Source organism: Ambystoma mexicanum, chromosome 2p, assembly GCF_040938575.1.
Source record: "Ambystoma mexicanum isolate Mex_15411 chromosome 2p, UKY_AmexF1_1, whole genome shotgun sequence".
Taxonomy (NCBI): domain Eukaryota; kingdom Metazoa; phylum Chordata; class Amphibia; order Caudata; family Ambystomatidae; genus Ambystoma; species Ambystoma mexicanum.
The window spans coordinates 1,160,563,185-1,160,582,071 of NC_090923.1; the positions used below are offsets into that span (position 1 = coordinate 1,160,563,185).

Sequence of the window (18,887 nt, forward strand, 5' to 3'; positions counted from 1 at the left end):
TAAAGAGGTTGCCAAGCTGAAAGTCTCGCTGAGTGTCATATCTACATCTCATGACAGCTTCCGGTACCCACCTGATATGCAATGCCCTGCTTCTGACATCCAATTCCCTTCGCATGATATGCCATACAGTGCAGTTTGCCATGCCCCTGTCATGCAAAACAATGTCTGCTGCTGGCTGACACACAATGGCAAGTACATGACGCCCCAAGCTCAAATCCTGCATTCCCATTCCAATTTCTCCTGAACTCCCATGCTTCTGCCATGCAATGTTCTGCTCCAAACATCAAATGCCATGCTCCTGACATCCCTTGTCCTGCTCCTGACATCTCATGTTCTATTCCAGCGTGTATTGTCCTGCAACTGACATCCCATGCTCCTACCATGAAATTACCTGCTCCCCTGACATTCCATGCCCTCCTCTACCCAATTCATGCCATGTTATGTAACTGATCTCCATGCAAATTATTAGCTGCATTAGCCACTTTGAAAAAGTGATTTTCCTGAATACACCCAATAGCAACCATCAGAATCCAATCCACTTCTGTTGCTAGGTCTGGAAAAGATCCAGGGCTATGCTAATGTCTGGACTGTCGTGACTCGGGCTAGCTTGCCTTTTGGTTGTAGCCCCTGAGCTTCTATCCGGGGCTACAACCAAAAGACTCGGGGCTACAGCCCCACCAGAACCCCCCTAGCGACGCCTCTGAACCCATCCCTAAATATCATTATGAGGTATTCAGCATGTAATAAAGAATAATACACAGGATGCTTCAATCCATACTATTTGCCAAGTAGCACCTTACAATCCTACTGCTATCTCGATAGAAGTTGATGGTAATCCAAAGTGGCAATAAAGAATAAGAAAATGCCAATTAGAGCAAAGAAACACAGTACCGAAAAGGGAAGAATTAGAGCTATCCTATAGGGTCTACTCCATAAGGACTTGTGTGTGTCCCCACCCCTTCCTCTTGACTAACTGGTTATTAATACTCAGAGTAACATTGGTTTCATGGAGCTACATGTCAGGCTGTCAAACCACCTCATGTTGAGTAGTGGCCCATCCATCCATCCATCCATCCATCCATCCATCCATCCATCCATCCATCCATCCATCCATCCATCCATCCATCCATCCATCCATCCATCCATCCATCCATCCATCCATCCATCCATCCATCCATCCATCCATCCATCCATCCATCCATCCATCCATCCATCCATCCATCCATCCATCCATCCATCCATCCATCCATCCCCTGCTGCCAGCGCACGGATGTCATAAGGTAGCCAGCATGTGGCAGTCAGGTATTTACATGCTTCATAGCACAACTGCACAAATGTGTCTGCCCACCTGTTTCACTTTGACTTAGGTGTGAGACCTTGTGAACATTACTCAGGGCTCCTCAGGTACGATCTGCTCATCACTCTTTCTAATGCAATTGATACCCACGTGATATTGATGGGAAGATCCAGATCAAATAGTAGTATGACACTTTATCTGTGTGACAGGGCATGAAGGGAGATAGGTCGCATCCAACATTCATTTCATGAGTGGACTGCTATGGGTTCTCTGTGAAGTGTTATGTTGCAACTGTGTAACCTCAAATTTTAAGCCATTGGCCCTCATTTCGGGGGATTGTTTGCAATTCGGCGGTAAAACTGGTGAATTACCACCAAACTCAATTCCTGTTAACCCACTTGGTTCCCTGGATTTGCCATGGGATTACATGTGGTGGTTATTTCCCATGTTGCTGGATGTAAATCCTCAACTTCACCTCCAATGATATAATTAGGTGGTGCGGGAAAAACTGCGGTAATTCCGTTACCGTCACATAAATGGCAGTAACAAATGACCACCACTTTTTCCCTGGACCACCGAAATTGTAATGAGGCCCATTCTATTAACTTGTAAACAGATCGCCCCTTAACTCTTTTTCTGAGACTACCCTGTCCATACCCAATTCCCAAGTTATTGCTGGTGTTATCAGTGTAGATTAATACAGTTCCAAGTTTGTTATAATAATAACAAAACATTTTGATTGCACAAATTAAAAGATAATGCAGAATCGAATCTTAAATTCATATTTAAACTAACAGTAGGTACCTCAATGTTCGTAAAAACAGTTTGGCTTGATGAGGACGTGAAAGACTATTACTACTGTTCTCAGTCCTCATGGACTAGCAAACATCAATGAACTTATTACAAAATTACTCCAGCATACTATATCCAAAACTATAACTATTATCACGCCGCAAGCCATCATTAAAACCTGTTTTGGGGCATAACCTGCCACCACATCTTGGATTTATTCTTCCATATTCTACCAAAAAGGAGGTGACTCCAAATGTGATGACACAAGAATTCTTATCTTTAGCCAATAATAGTCCCCAATAACCCATTCCACTTGAAACTGGGATTCTATGAGAAGGACTGAGCCTGGTCCTGCTGGGACTAGCATGACAACGATAAAGAAACAAGAGATTAGTATTTTCAAGATGTTCTATCACAAGAACAAGTACAATCCCAAGAGTTTAACACCACCAGCCATCTCCCAACAATTGGTTTTAAAACAAAGCACATCCACCCTATTCAGAATGTCACGTGCAGCGAGCACATGTCAGAATCTGGCATCAGCTCCAGATCAGCAACCTCTGTCCAACTTCAGAGAGTAATAGAGGCACTTAAAGGCAGAATTATACGATTTTTCGTAAGTGTATTCTCGACCAGCTGAAGTGCAGTGATGTTTGTGTGGCCCCAGATTACACCACCAAAAACATCTTTCCTCCTGAGAAGCGCCCTCTAAGATCCGTAAGAATCCTCACTGCATGCAAACGAGTGCCATTCATGTTGAAGCCACCTCTGACCACTGCCAGGGGTTTCCTCTTTGTTTCTAAACACTTGCAGTTGAATTTCCTCTACTTGGACCCTGAAGCACCACTCCCATTAGCTACCCCACCACATCCCCACCACATCGTCTCCCTATAATTGTGGCAGGCCCTGTTATTACCGCCTCGGTTTTGGAAAATGCCTACATAACTCCCTAGATTAGCTATGCTTCACTATTTCACTAAGAATACGCTAAAGCTACTATTTGTCTACAGCACTCCTGATTCTGGGAATGCGGTCATCAGGATTTGTATTGGCCAACATATCACACACCCGTTTTAGAGGCTACAGCATGTGTCATGTGGGGTGAAGGGCCCCGTTGAAGAAAATAAGTCAGAGTGACAACAACAGGGTTCTGATCATTCTCGAGCCTTCCATCCACCATGATATCTCAAGTTAGTGCACAGTCACCAACCATCGTAAACATGGTAGTCGATAACACTGTGACTCAGGGAGCCTGGTATGTGTGTGCTGGTGGGCATTCTGAATCAATACGTTCATTCAGGGCCCTGGCATCATAATCGTCAGCTAGTTCTTCCTGACAGACACCCACCCTTGTGTTCTCCTTAATGACTGTGACCATAGGCGGTATCCCTCTGGCCGTATCCTGGACTGATATCTCTGAAACGGTGGATTCCTATTGAAGGACACCATTAAAATCTCCCAGGACCTCAATAACGCTTCACCTAGTACCGTCAGTGGCTGAGTCCACAGCTCAAGTACGCAAATGGCACACTGCAGAGCCACCAAAGATCATCAGTGCTCCAGGTGGCGCCATAATCTCAGTCCCAGAGGTGGAAATTAGATTGAACGCAATGTGGCTGGAAATAAAGGGGAGTGGATTCCATAGCCGCCTGCTGCCCTTATCCCTCCAAGGGAGCAGTGCCGGCCTTAGTGCCAGCAGCACCCCAGGCAGAAAATGAACAATCCGACCCCCCTCCCGCTGTGGGGGGTGGGGAGGGGAGAGTGCCAAATGTCTCTTTTTGTGCTGGGAGAAATTTCATTTTAAAATGAAATCCACTCGCAGGAGCCGGTGGATTTAACAACAATAGCGACACCCTATTAGGATGATTATCGACCCAGTCCTGCGCCGGAACAGTGTGGTAATTATCTCAATAGGGTGCCAGCACCCCACTGTTGTTAAATGCGCCCGCTCCTGCGAGAGCATTTAATTTCAAAATAACACTTCTTCAACCACGCCAGTTCGGGGTAGCCCTTGAAAGGTTCCCCGAGCTGGCGCACTGGGGGCTAATATTGCCCCGGGCGGTCGCCCTGACTGCCCTGCCCTAAGGCCAGCTCTGCCAGGGAGCATGCAGGGCACACCAGGATCTCCTACGAAAAGGCCACTACTAGATAAGGGTATGGTGAGGGAGTCTCCAGTAAGGGTCCCAACCCTAACCAGATCCAGCCTATCAGGAGGACAGTTTAAGGATCCTTTACAGTCTCAGAAACCTGATTCCTCTGATTACTACAAAACTCTTTCGGCCACCCCCGAAGAAACATAACAATTTGTTTGCTTCCCAGCTCCATTTCTGTCCCCTGGTTTGATCCTGCTTGTGGGAGATGCTGAGGGTCGGCCCTATTGTAAATGTCTAGGTTAGAAGAAGCATAATGGCAAGAAACCGGTTCCATAATTCCTGCTCAATGTACCCTCTCTTTCCAGTAAATAACTCGCCACTATGTGGATGCAAACAAATAACGCTATGCAGTCACCCATGGGTATCTTCCTTCTATGCCACAACTACTAAACCCTCCTTGTAGGGGGTTCTCATCACCCTGGAGTATTGGCTCCATATTTCTATTGTGATTGGCATTTTGCCTTGGTGACCCCTTCTCTGCTCTCGAAACACACATTGTGTTCCACCTCCCACACAAACGCCACACGCATTTCGCCACCTGACAGTGATGAGTCAGTTGGGCAAGCAAGAAAAGGTTATGACCAATTGTCATCGTATGCTCAGGTAATCGTCGGGCTGTCTTACTATCATCACCCTCGGTTTGTAGTGTAGGTGTCTGTAATAGAGAGGGCCAGACTGAAAAGTGTGACAAAGTCAGTGTGCCCACTCCAGCCACCGCAGACTAGAGAACTCTGGGGGGCAGAGGGAGCCACACGCTCCGTGATACAACTGTTGCAGGCTGTAAATGGAGGATCACCCAACGCTCCTTCACTCGTTCCAATGCAGGCCAGAAAGGGCACAGCTGACGTCTGTAGATAGTCGATGGAAAATCCACAGTCAAGTTAGAAAGCTCAGATGCATCCACACAGACATTTGGACACAGATAGTTTCCCACAAACGTCCCAAGCAGTTCACTGGGTAAGGCACTAGCCACAGCACTTTTGCCTGACTCTAAGATGGTGGGCAAATGACCAAAATCAATAGAAAATGTCCTGCACCTAGAAACATAGAAGGGGGGATTTATCCACCTGGGTAGTAGGTGGGAACAAGGGGACATGGCCTATCAGGGTAGGGACGAACCAGCAAGGACATGGGCCACCAATTAGAGTGTTTATTGCCCCAATCGCCCTATTAACCACTGTACAAAAGGCAGCTAGTTTCCACTAGCTTGACGAGGCAGATCATTTAGAAAAAGAGAGCAAGGGAAAGGTTGGAGTTGGATGAGAGTAATCAAGAGGAGCACAGAGAGGCCCAAAGTAGAGAACCACCGATGGCCTAACCAATGAGGGCCAAAGTGCATGGGAGAGGTAGCCAAGGGGAAGGTGGCGAGATCAGTGGGGCCAGGCAGGGCTGGAGTGAACCCAGGTCAAAGGGGCCACGCAAGTGGCAAGATAAATAGAGCTGGGTCTAAAAGACTGGTATGACTCAAAAACTACAGACCTAAAGAGTCACCCAGGGGAAGTGCCAGGGACCAAGAAGGACCCCAGTGATCTAGTACTCAGGTGTAGAATCAAGGCCAAGACAGAGGGCCTGTTAAGGACCTATGAACAGAAGCTGGCAGGAACCAAACCAAAAGTACCAGTAAGGTTGCTGTGCAAGTCAGGGGAACTACATGTACTAAATGTAGCAGGGCAAGCAATATCCCAAAGACCCAGTGTGGTGTAAACAGTGGGTTTTGTTGTACAGAAAATATTCAGACTCATAATAGTTCTCCCAATCCCTCTCTGTTATCCTTACTGTTTGTGTGTCAGAATGTGTAGGATGTTGGACCTCAAGACTATGTGGTAGAGGAATCATTTTGTGTTACATTGCAGTTCCCTGTTGCTCAGTGAGTTTGCTATGTGTGATATTCCTCAAGGTGTGCAACCGCCATGCGTGTGTAAATAAACTGTGTCGAGAATTCAAAATCTCAGACTCTGGTTGTTCTGTTGCTCCCTGTTTGTGACAGTATCAAATGAAATTGGCACCAGGCCCAGGCAAACACCAACATTGGTAGTCATTCGGCACTCCAAGGAGGCAACCTTTTCCTGAAGCACTAGAATACTACTCAAAGCTTTGCCCAGAGACTCATCTGGGAGCTTGATGACTGCATGCATGAAGCGGTGCTGATCGACACAAATTCCCAAGCTTTTGAAATAACTACCATGATCACCCCACCCATGCCCATAACACTACTGGAAGGCTTCGAAAATCAAGCAATGCCCCCATCTAAAATGAATGCCACTGGGGCCTACCCAGAGCCCATATTACATAGGATATCATAGATCAGTGGGTTACGTGTTAGCTGCTGAGATCTGAGTGGGTCTCCTGTTGTTTCTACAACAATAATTACTCCGAAGTAATTGCTTCAAAATCACTTCGAAAAAATACATGTAGTTGTGGGTTAAGCGGAAAAAAGGGGTGTGGAGGGGGTTGCTGTAGGGGTAACAGTGAAGGGGAAGGGGAGGATGGCGGCACCCCCCCAAAAATGAAAAAAATCAAAGTGAAGTTTCAAAGTAATTACTTTCAGGTGAATTATTTAGAAGTCATTACTGTCGTTGAAATGACATGGAGCCATCTGTGTGTGATCTCCCAGTCATAGGTTTGAATCCTGGCAAGGCCAGCTCAGCACATCATTCTTCTGAAGTTGTTAATTGAGTACCAACTTTGGTTGGGTAATAATGATTGCATATACAAATGTTAATTAGTACCCGGCGAGGGCTCAATCAGAATGAAACAAGCATTTGGATTGGCCCTCGCCGGGGCATTACCCGGCTGGGAATCCCTCGGCCGAGATTCCACGACCATTGTTTCCGGCGGGGGTCATGGCAGCCCCTCAGCCAATGAGAAGGCTGAAACCGGGGCTATCCCCGCTCCGACCCTCCACACGGCAGAGAAGTTGCCTTCGCCCCCCACCAGGGACTCAGGTATGTTTTTTTTCCCTTTCCTCCCCACTTACCTTCTGCCTCCTTTGTCCAAGGTGGGCGGCGCAGCAGCCTCCAGCTGTGTAGAGGCTCGGAGCGGGGCCATCCCCGCTCCGAGCCTCCACACTGCTGGAGGCTGCCTTCGTCCACCGCCGGGGATTCAGGTACGTCTATTTTTTTTTCTTTTCCCTCCCTCTCCCCCGCCCTCCCAACCCCACTTACCTTCTTCTCTGTCGTCTTTCGGGAGCGAACGCGCTGGGAAGACTTCTGTTTCCAGCGCGTCCGCTCCCGATGGCCGTCATGGAAAGGGAGAATGGACTCAGTTTTCCCTTTTCCGGCGGCCATTTTCTTGGTCTTTTTTTTCTGTCCCGAAACGCAGCAACGTTTCGGGACATAAAAAACTGCTTTTAGTACCCAGGTCATGCAGATCTTGCGGGCCGGGGTACTAATAGCAATATGCCCCTTGCGGCGTGGGGCATTACCGAGTCAGGTAATGCCCCAGGCCCTTCGTTAAGGCCCTAGCTTCGCTCAGGCCTATAGCTATGGCCCCTGGGGCATTACCTGACTCGGTAATGCCCCCGCCGCTTGGGGCATATTGCTTAATTGTACAGCACTTTGGCTGAAAACGCTATACAAATAACACATTATTATAGTTGCTATGATTCTCTAGGTCCTAATACTTCTTCTTGTAGACCATCATACTGGTAAGGGCTTTTCAGAAGAGGTCTAAGAGACAGATCTTGTTGGCTCTCCTCAAAACATTGGGAGGGGCAGGTGTGCCCAGGGATTGGGCAAAATCTATTTTAGTCCATATCAAAGAGCAGATTTTTATCTTTGCTGAGACCACCCGCCCTCTGTTTCTTTTTTACCCTCAAGATGAGGTTGTGAAGTAAGGAGCTCCCAGGACAACAGGATCCCCTTCTTTTAAGTATTTATTTTCATGAGTAAAAAAGCCCACCTGACAGTGTAATGACTGGCAGGAAGGTTACAGTCCATTTATATTCATTGGTGTGGAATCCTGCGGGGGTTCAATGTCTCCATGGAGACTTCACAACACGTTTATTATGATTTTGGGAAGCAATGGCCATAACAGCAAATGCACTTTTAAATCAGAACAAGTTGTCATGACATGTTTGTATATACAGTTGTAACAAGAAAAATAACTTGTTTGTTTATTGCAGTTGTATCCAGTGTGTACATCCTTATATGGCATTGATCAACCACCATGTTTAATCAAACAGTTATGAAAGAATTTCAACAGATATATCTGTTTATTCACCTTGCACCTAAAAGAAATATAAACATAAGTGATGATGCATGTTGTCCAAAGTTTTACTTTAAGAAAGATCAACATTATAACAGGTCCTTGTCTCCTTTCCTCTAAATAGACATTACAACGGGATATACAATATGATAATATATCAAATATAAAAGCTATCATTGTAAAATGTTAGTGGTTATAAAGGCTTAGCTTGACCTTCCAAGAGAAAATTGGAGAGACTAAGCTTAACAAATCTATTACAATTTGAAGCAATAATTAGACCAAGACCTCTGTTGTTTGTGCCAAATGACTCGGAAAATGGCTTAACAATAGCTTAAAAGAATCTTTAAATAATAATAGCATAAGCCATCCTTCAAATCACCCTTTTGCCATTTTGTTGGCTTTTCTGCACATAGCTCTACAAAAGAAAGAGGATGAGGGATGTTAGTGGGGTAGCGTGTATGGTGCAGTAGTTTAGATGTATTATATCCAAAAAAAGATAATTAAAAAAAGATTACAGAATGCGTTAGGAGGGTGTTGCCCACTAATGTGACAGGGGGATGGGACGTTGATGTGGAGCTGAGAAGAGGAATGTTTGCTCATAGTTTTTTTTTTCTCCCTATGATGTTGACTATGCCCTTACCCCATGTCTGAGGTGGAGGCCACTGTCCTCCCCTCCTCTACAGGGATCACATTTGGCGATCCTGTAAAGATTTCCTTAGTGTCCCTTGGGGCCTGGGACCAGTACGCAGAAGTACTGGCGACTTTCCCACAGAACACCCATAGGTTTTTGAGAAGTGTGCTCTTGAATGGCCAGCCTTCTATTGGTTTGAGAGACACTGGGCAAGCATGACAGTGGTGGACAGGACCCTGCTCAAGCCAGAGGACTAGCTGGTGGGCCTCCCAAATTATCACCTGTAGCCTTAGTCACACTCATGATTGGAGACAAGACAGCAAAGCTTCCTGTCCTGGTTCAGGACAATGCCCCTGCTAACATTTTGTTAGGAAATGATCTAGTAGAGTTGGGGTTGATCTCGGATGGTCTACCCATGACTGCTGCTGCGGTCACTAGGTCACAGGTGATACCGTGTCTGGCTGTGAGTCAGGTACCCGAGCCAAAGGCGAGGCCTAAGGCGAGAAGGCGGAAGAACAAGAAGGCCACCTCTGTGAAGTGGGCTCCTTTTCTTCTTGCTGTTCCTACAGCACCCATTGGGATCCATGTTCCAGACGGGCTGGGTCCAGTAGAAAACCCAAACTCAACACCTGAGGGAGAAGAGGCAGAAGACCCTCCTGTGGGAGAGGTGCTCATCCCGGAGGACCACCCCGACCTTCAATGCCTGTTGGCTGGAGGGGGACTCTCCCGGGCGGACTTCTGTAAGGGACAGAGAGAGTGCCACTCTCTCTCTCGAGGGTCACAGGAAACAGGCCCTGTCCCAGGCACAAGGAGAAGTGCCCAGGACATTTTGGATATATTGGCAGGGTGAGCTCCTTGTTAGTGAGCCCACTAAGCCTCCCTGAGCCTGGTGCCCTCTAGAGGTTGGGGGTACCCCAGGTTTACAGGCCCTTCCGGCTGCAGTTGGCGCATGAGGTGCCCTTAGCTGGTCATCTTGGGACCAAGAAGACTAAGCAGAGGGTCTCTGCCCATTTCCACTGGCCCAGGATGAGAGTAGAAGTGGAGTCCCACTGCAGGACCTGCCCAACTTGTCAGTTGTCTGGCAAGACTGGAGGCAGTGTCATCGCCCCACTGCAGCCGTTGCCAGTGGTTAGCACACCGTTTGAGAGGGTGGGCATCAACATTGTCGGTCCCCTTGACCCTCCCACTTCAGGTGGACATTGGTTCATCCCCGTCTTGGTTGATCATGCCATCAGGTACTCTGAGGCTATACCCCTTCGGACTGTTACTGCCAAGGTGGTTGCCAGGACTCTCCTGGACATTTCCACCCATGTTGGATTCCCTAAAGAGGTTGTCTCTGACAGAGGATCCAACTTCATGTCTAGTTACATGAAAACCATGTGGAAAGAGTGTGGGGTAACCTACAAGTTCTCCACCTCTTACCATCCCCAAACCAATGGTCTGGTTGAGAGATTTAATAAAACTCTCAAGGGCATGCTAGGTGCTTTGGAAGAGCCCCTAAGGAGGAAATGGGATCTCTTCCTGACATGCCTGCTGTTCGTTTACAGAGGGGTACCTCAAGAGGGTGATGTTTTCCGCCCCTTTGAGTTACTCTTTGGACATCTTGTTAGGGGGCTCCTTGCCTTGATCAGAGAAGGTTTGGAAACTGCCCTTCTAGGTCCCGCCAAGCAAGTGGGGGACTAAATGTTAGGTCTCAGACGTAGGATGACACAGATGATGGGTCAGGTGACAGCAAATCTCAAGGCCAGCCAGGAATTGAACAAGTACTGGCATGATGAAAGCCTCGCAAGTGGATTGGACTCCGGGACAGGAAATCCTTGTGATGGAGCCTACCAAGCCTAGAGCTTTGGCAGACAAGTGGACTGGACCCTTCAGGATTTTCTCCAAGATGGGTGAAGTCAATTATCTGGTTGACATGGGAGCCCCTGGGCTAGCCCCTCGGGTATTCCATGTTAACAGGCTCAACCCTTTCAAAAGGCGAGCAGAAGTCTCATGTCTCTTGCTAGCTTCAGAGTAAGAAGAGGATGAGAGTGAGCCCCTTCCTGATTTGCTGCATAGCAACCCTCAGGATGGCTCAGTGGAGGGAGTGCATCTCTCTCCAGATCTGACGACAGAGCAGCAGAGGGCCTGCAGGGCTTTGCTCCGGCAGTATGCCTCTCTGTTTTCACTGACACCAGGACTTACATCGTGGTGTAGACACGAAATTGACACTGGTGACAGTGTGCCTGTCAAAAGCGAGTGCTACCGTATGTCAGATACAGTTAAGAACCACATCCAGACTGAGGTCGCCAAGATGTTCGATCTGGGTGTTATTGAAACCTCAACCAGTCCCATGTCCAGTCCAGTGGTCCGTGTCCACAAGGCAAGTTCCCAGGCAGGTACCAAGGATTGGAGGTTCTGTGTGGACTACCGAGGAGTGAATGCCATCACCAAAACTGACTCGTACCCATTGCCCAGGGCTGATGAGCTCGTGGACACCATAGGTGCTGGCAAATTTGTGAGCACCTATGACCTTACCTCAGGGTATTGGCAAATAGCTCTGACGGACAATGCCAAGGAAAAGACTGTGTTCTCAACACATGAGAGACTCTACCAGTTTAGGGTCATGCCTTTTGGGTTGAAGAATGCCCCTGCCACCTGCCAGAGATTGGTCAATCATGCGCTCAGTGGGCTAGAGGCCTTTTGTGTGGCCTACTTAGACGACACTGCCGTCTACCGTTCCACCTGGGAAGAGCATTTGACACATCTGGATAAGGTGTTGCAGGCCTTGAAATGGGCTAACCTCACTATCAAGGCCACCAAGTGCCAGATAGCTCAGGGGGAAGTCACTTATCTTGGTCATGAGGTAGGAGGGGGTCAAATACAACCTCTCCCCAGTAAAGTACAGGATGCACATGACTGGGAGACTCCCACTACTCAAACCCAGGTGAGAGCTTTTTTGGGCCTCACTGGGTATTATCGCAAATTCATGGTGGACTATGGAACCATAGCTGCACCTCTGACAGCTCTGACTTCACCCAAACAGCCTAGGAAGGTTAATTGGAGGGAAGACTGTCAGAGGGCCTTTGATGGCTTGAAAGAAAGTCTGTGTTAGGGCACCTGTGTTGTGTGCGCCTGACTGCAGCAAACCCTTTATCGTCCAGATGGATGCCTGCGACACCAGAATTGGAGCTGTCTTGTCCCAGTTTGATGACAAAGGGAGGGAACATCCGATCATATTCATCAGTAGACAACTCAAGGGTAGAGAACTTAGGTGGGCTACTGTTGAAAAGGAATGTTTCAGTATAGTTTGGAGCCTTAGGCGTTTTAGGCCCTACCTTACGGGGTCTACCTTCAAGGTCCAAACAGATCATAAGCCCCTGAAGTGACTGCAGATGAAGGGTGAGAACCCGGAAATGCTCAGGTGGTCCATTAGCCTGCAAGGGCTAGACTTCACCATTGAGCATAGACCAGGGAAGTGTCACGATAATGCAGATGGCCTTTCCAGAAGGTATGTTGACCATCTGGATGAGGGTGTCTATCTCGTGGGAGATTAGGCACCCTAACCTCAGTCTGGGGGAGGGGGCGACTGTGATGCTGGAAATGCATTGGAGGGACAGGGTCTCCCTGTCCTTGTCCTGTAGTCCTTTTTCATTTGTGTTCTGTATTGTTTTCTGCCCAGGAGTCCATGTGAGACTCCTGGCAGTGCAGCACTTCTTGTTTTTGGTTTGGTGTACAGACCCATGGGATACCATTATGGCACCCGTGGGTCGGGGTACAACCCTGTGCCCCTAGTGTATTTTTTTGGGCACCTGTGTGTGGCCCACAGAGCAGGGTATGGGCTGGTGGCAGCTCCATGCTGAATTTGACAGGTGCTCTGAGTATCCTCCATTTTGGGGATACCCAGGCCCTGCCATTGGAATCAGTTGATTCCTGATAGGAAACAAGATGGCCCCTGTGGCCTCTTGTTTTCTATTGCCTGTTACCTTGTTTTCCCAACATCCTGGGAAGCCCTGACTCTGTCCTTTCCCCCTGACTGGCTGTTGGGTGGAAGTTCCATATATGGAGTTGTTGTGAAGTCCAAGCCAAACTGGCTGGAGCCTTCCCAGTGACTGTATGTTGTGGGTACACCCTGTGGGTGGGACCTGGGTGAATGGAGTGTGTGACCAATATGCACTTCTTGTTGGGGATGTCTGGTGTCTAGTGTGAAATACAATGTCTGAGGCAGCCCTGCCCGAAACTGGTATGAATGCAGTGTATAGTGTTGAATGGCTGGGAACTTGTCCCAATACACGTTCCTTGTTGTGAGTGTCTGAGAGGGAGGAGAATGGCCTGAATGTACTGTATGCCTGATTGGCTGACTGACTGCTGAATGCCCTTCTGAGTGATTGGTTGCCTGAGTGTGACCCAGCAGAATGAATGAGAGATCAACTAGTATATCTGGGGGCCTCTAACTGCTAGAATTCTTTCAGAAGCTGAAGTTGAAACTGACGCTTAATCTCGAAGCCGAGCCTGAAGAAGAAGGTTAACTGCTGTCTCCCTTCGCTAAAATCAGAAAGCCGCCGAGACTGATCCAAGAGAGGACCTAGTTAGGCGCCCTCTTCCCATGCTCCGAGGGACCATCGAGCACCGCTAACCTTTGCCGAAGTGCCCTGGAAGTCAGACCCTCGACAGGCTGCCGACCGGAGACTGGGACCGCTGACGAGAACGAAGATAAGCACCGGACTTTCCATCCACCGTCGTCGAACACGGTTCGCAGGTTTGATATAACCGCTGGAGGTCTGTCAAAGCTGTGTTGCCCAGAAGAGGGGACCGCTTGACGCCGTGCCACCAACGACCGGAGCCGCAACGCTCCTTTACCTAAGACTTTTGATTCACGGACGAGCTCATACACACCGCCGCCCGCCTTATCCCGCCAGAGAAGGCCAGGCCATCGAAACACGATGAGGAGCATCCGCCGGTGGGTTTCCCGCCACCCAAAGACCGTAGATACACTGGACGACTCAACGCCCTTGCTGGGCCACAGTCCTTCACAATCTCTTTCCGGTCCTGAACTATCGACATCGAGGTGCGCCGCACGCCTCTTCCTTTCAGGATGTCTTTGCTCCGTCAGCGACGAGCACTGCTGGGACCGAAGCTGCCGCTTCGACGCCGAGTTCACTTTCTTCGAGGGATCTCAATGATCCGTGGCTCCTGCTTTAAAGAGAGCCGCTCAAGAAGGATCCGTCATCGACTCGTCATCGAAATCTACTATTCCAGGTACATTGGGATGGTAGAAACAACATAGAATAAAATAAGACGTATTGAGCAATATATGTTAAATGTTAAATGTTAAATATTAAAGGTATTTGTACCACACACCGTCACCAACAGAGTTGGTCCCCAGGCGCTCTGGCGGATCTGCGAACAAGAAGGTGGGATGGGTTAGTAGGTGAAGGGGGAGTAGGATAGTGAGAGGAGTGGTGTTCTGTTGGCAGCTTCAACTCGGTATACACCAGGTGCTGAGCTTTGGTGTGAGTATCGGATCGATGTCAGTCCTCGTGTAGTGTCGGTGTTGCTTATGTGTTGTTGCAGTGTTGTGAAGTGCGTGCAGGTTGTTGAGTGAGAGATGGTTGTGTGTTAGATTTTTGAGTGAGATAAATCTGCAGAAATGCTGAGTTTTTTGTTAGTGGATTGTATGAAGTTTAACATGTTAACATTCAGAACTCCGTCCGAGTGTGGCGCTCGCCAAGCCTCCCAATCTCATCAGGGTGGCAAAGGGGTTACGCCTGGCAGGGTTTTGGATTGTGTGAGGCGCTCCCTGTGCTGTTCTAACGCGCTCTGTAGGTGTTCTAATTGCTCCTCGCCGTTCTATTCTAGCGAGCTCTGTAGGTGTTATAATGCTGATGGATTGATAAATGTGGGTTGGGTGTCTATTCTCCTCCTTGGGTGCTGGTATGGTGTAGTGGACTCCTCTCACAAACTTTCTGTCTAAATGCGTCTGCTGGCGGTTTGGGATATGGTACGTCCGGGAGGGAGTGGATGAGTCATTTAGGGCATTCGCCTAGGGCTGCGTATGTGATCAGTCTTTGGTGACCTCCTTTTGTGGCTATTTCCCATGATATCTTATGGTATGTCTTGGGGTCCGTTCTTTGGGTTCAGTGCTTGTCCATTTTGGGAATGACCGAGGTTGGTGTTAATATATGGACTGGGCTGTAGTGTATCTTTATTTTACAGGTTGCCCAGGTGGGGGGCTCTCCACACAGAACTGTGTCTAGGTAGCAGGGCCAGTATTCTGCCATTTGTTCAAACCAACTGCTTTCCTCCTATGTCTATTGTTGGTTACCTTTATTAAGTGATTTGTTTGACATTTCACCAGAGTACAGTTGATGCACTTTAATGAAATCTGATAATTGTGGTACTACTTAGAATATATGTGCCATTGTAGATTTACTGAGCACAAAGTGAATTATTGTGTTTGTGTATATAACCTCGAACCGTAACTATATAAAAACTGTGTTTTAACTAATACATTGTGTGGACATTCCTAGGTGGGTGCTTGGGGACTACACTGTACTTAAGAACCAGCTTGCATCACCTTCTAAGAAGCTAAGCCTTGAATTCTCGTCCATTGCTACCAACAATAGAGAATCTTGGCTGGGGTCCTCTGTGCCTCGCCTCTACCATATAGAGAGCAGGAGTACAGACACCCCCCTCCAGTCTTTACAGTGATGCCCTCTCAGAGTAATTTGAAAGCATGCCAGAGGTTCTTTAGCTTTGTCAATTTTTATAAGAGGTTTATTCATGACTTTTCCATGCTTTGGTCCCAATTTCCAGACTACCAGGCTACCTAAAGAGAGAAATGTCCACATTTGGAAGGAAAATACGAATAAAGAAAATTCTATTGTTTTTTTATAATGCACTTCATGCCAAACTACAGCCTTCAAACGCAGTCCCATGACTGGGTACTGAACCTGTGCTGTTGAGTGTATTCTTTCTTACAACACGAGAGTTTTACCCCTGAGCTATCCTTCCTATTCAGGCACTTGAGGCCTGTTTCCCATAGCACCTGCGCTCTGGCCCCTGATTCCCAGCTGCCATACACAGTAGAAGCAGACACTTTCAATTATGTCATGTGGGCACTATTGATTCAAGAGGACTCCTTAAATCACCCCATAACAGATTAGTCACATTCGTTTAATTCAGCTCAGCAGAACGGTTGTATCTTCAAGAAGGAGTTCTTAGACATGAAGGTGTTTGTAGCTGGAGACACCTTTAAGGCGCCTTGACATCAGATCACAATTATCAAGGATCACTGTATCTTGGGGGTCCTCACAATGGTCAAAGCCACGAACAAAAGGCAGAACTGTCGGATACAATTGTCCAGTTTGTAGTTGCATTCAAACCCCAATCCCAAAACATCAAGGTGAGTGCTCTTTTCAGTGCCTACCACAGTGACCATGCTGAAACCATAGAGATCCCATTCGTCACTGCAGTCGTTTTTGCACCACTCAAGAATTATGAAAGACTCCTGCAGCCTCCCTACACGCCACTGGCTAGCAAGGCATTCCTAACAGATGACGCTCTCCATAGGGACTATGGTTTCCCACGCTAGTGCCGAGATTCCCCTGGGGCCTATGTTATGTGGAAAACCTTACATAAATTAAGGCGATGTGCTTGGGAGCGGCATTTTCATAACACACCTCCCTTTGAAAAAGGGACACACGATGACATGCAACATAGTGAATCCTTCATGAAAGTAGCCCATTTTGTTGTATTGGCCACAGTTCCCTCAGCTTCAGTGCTAGGTTGTGCTTCCATCGCCCAGGTAATTCGTTATCATGGCACACCATGATCTCATACTAGGGGGTCCCAATTCATTTCCGCTTTCTGAAGGTGAGCCCTTCTGCTACAGGAACCATTCACTTACACCACAGCTGACCATCCTCAGCACAGCAGGCTGAACAAACCAAACCATAGACCAATACTTTTGTTCAGTCAATGAAAAAGCACACAACTTGGCTCTATCACCTGTTACTAGGTTTGCATACAACAACTTGCATATGGCTCGAACACCCGTTTCCTTAACACCCATGGTTATCATCCAAAATCTACTCCCTTACACCATACCGAGCTGTCCAGGGTCCCTGCTATATCTGAATGTGTCTTACACCTAGGAAAAGGGTTTTAAATCACAGCCAAACACCTCAGGCATACCAAGAACAAAGGAAAAATGTATGTTAATCAAAAGGGTCAACTTGCCCCTGCACATAAAGACATCAAATTACTATTGGCCTCATTACATGTTTGGCGGTTTTTTGGTGGTAAATTGGCTTAAATACCACCAAACAGAATTACTATTACTGCCACTTGGTCCTGAGGATTTACTGCACGATTACAAGAGGTGGTAGGTGGTGTAAATCCCAATTTTTTGGCGTCCATAGGAGTCCATGGGGAGTTTGGTGGAAATACCACTGGCATTGATTCTGCTAGTGGTAATTTAGCCGTTTTGCTGTTTTTTGACAGTGAGGTGAAGGATTTACCTCCAGTAGACCATCTTCCACCTTACCACCAAAGTTGTAGTACGGCAGTGCGGCAATTCACCACTACCACCCTTTTCCCCACACTGCTGTACTCAACATGAAACCCATTTGGTGATATTTCAGCTGTAAATCTGCCAAAATACCACCACACAGTAATGCCATTACCGCTACTTGGTACCATGGATTTACTGCAGGATTACAAGTGGTGGTAGGTGGTGTAAACCACAATTGTTTGTAGTGCATAAAGCTGCATGGGTATTTTGGCAGAATTGCCACTGGTAGTAATTCTGCTGGCGGTAATTCCACTTTTTGCAGGAGGAAAATCCCCCACCTCACCGTCAAACCTTTAGTACAACAGTGTGTTAATGTGGTGGCAATGGAATTACCACCATGTTACCGCTGTTTTTTACTGCAGTGCCGTACTCGTAATGGGGCCCTACGTGTTTTGTTTTCAATTTATGTTTCTTAATTTTTTCAAGCTTTACAAAAAACACATCACTTGATGGAGAAACTTCACCATGTGCACAATGCAGTGAGCATGTAGAACACACATAATTGAATGCAATGAGCAAACGCCACCACTACCCATCACCATGGTGGACATAATCAGAAAGGGAAAAAAAAACACACACCTGTTTCTAAATCAGGTCGGGTATACAGATAATGCGTGAAACAAGACTTGAAAACATTGGGGTGGCAGTTTGTGGGAGAAGGTTCTCCGTACGTTCCCGTGAATTCATTAGCCCGGAGGAATTCTCTTTATTATTCCTGGAATGTGAGAGATGGTCACATGCAGTTGTGTTGCAACCTGCCTGCTTCTGGCTACGCGTAACAATTAAGTATCACAACGAGGTATTGGTTGTGCAATATCATACGTTGAACCTAGTAAGCCTAGCAATGGATCCTCGACAGTGGAAGCTGCAGTAAACGGTGGGTGATCTGAATCCAATATATTGATATTTCGGGACATGGCCAAGCGAAATTTAGGAATCCAGCATTTTCTTGTTTGCATCTCAAGTGGTCACCACTTGCCAGTGGATCAGAGTTTGCATATGTTTCTTAGCCCAGCCTTAACCATTAACATCAGTGTTGCTAGTACGGATCTCCACGGCATCAACAAGTGATGTAAGTAGGAAATAGGCGTGCATGGGGAGCAGACCTGCCCAATCTAGTTTACCGCAGAGCTCTCCAGAGGAGGTATTATGAACACTGCTAGGGAAGCTTTCCCTCAGTCCTCTGGCGAGGGATGCAGGAAGATATATTCTTAGTGGAATAGCGGATTGGCCATCCATCACAATCGGTACTGT

General features: G+C 47.4%; 1 protein-coding gene across 1 annotated transcript in view; it reads right to left on the reverse strand.

The window, feature by feature from the left end:
• Positions 1-18,887, reverse strand: part of LOC138567264 (protein Wnt-7b-like) — a 285,438-nt gene that overhangs the window by 104,080 nt on the left and 162,471 nt on the right. The gene's annotated exons all lie outside the window — the stretch shown is intronic.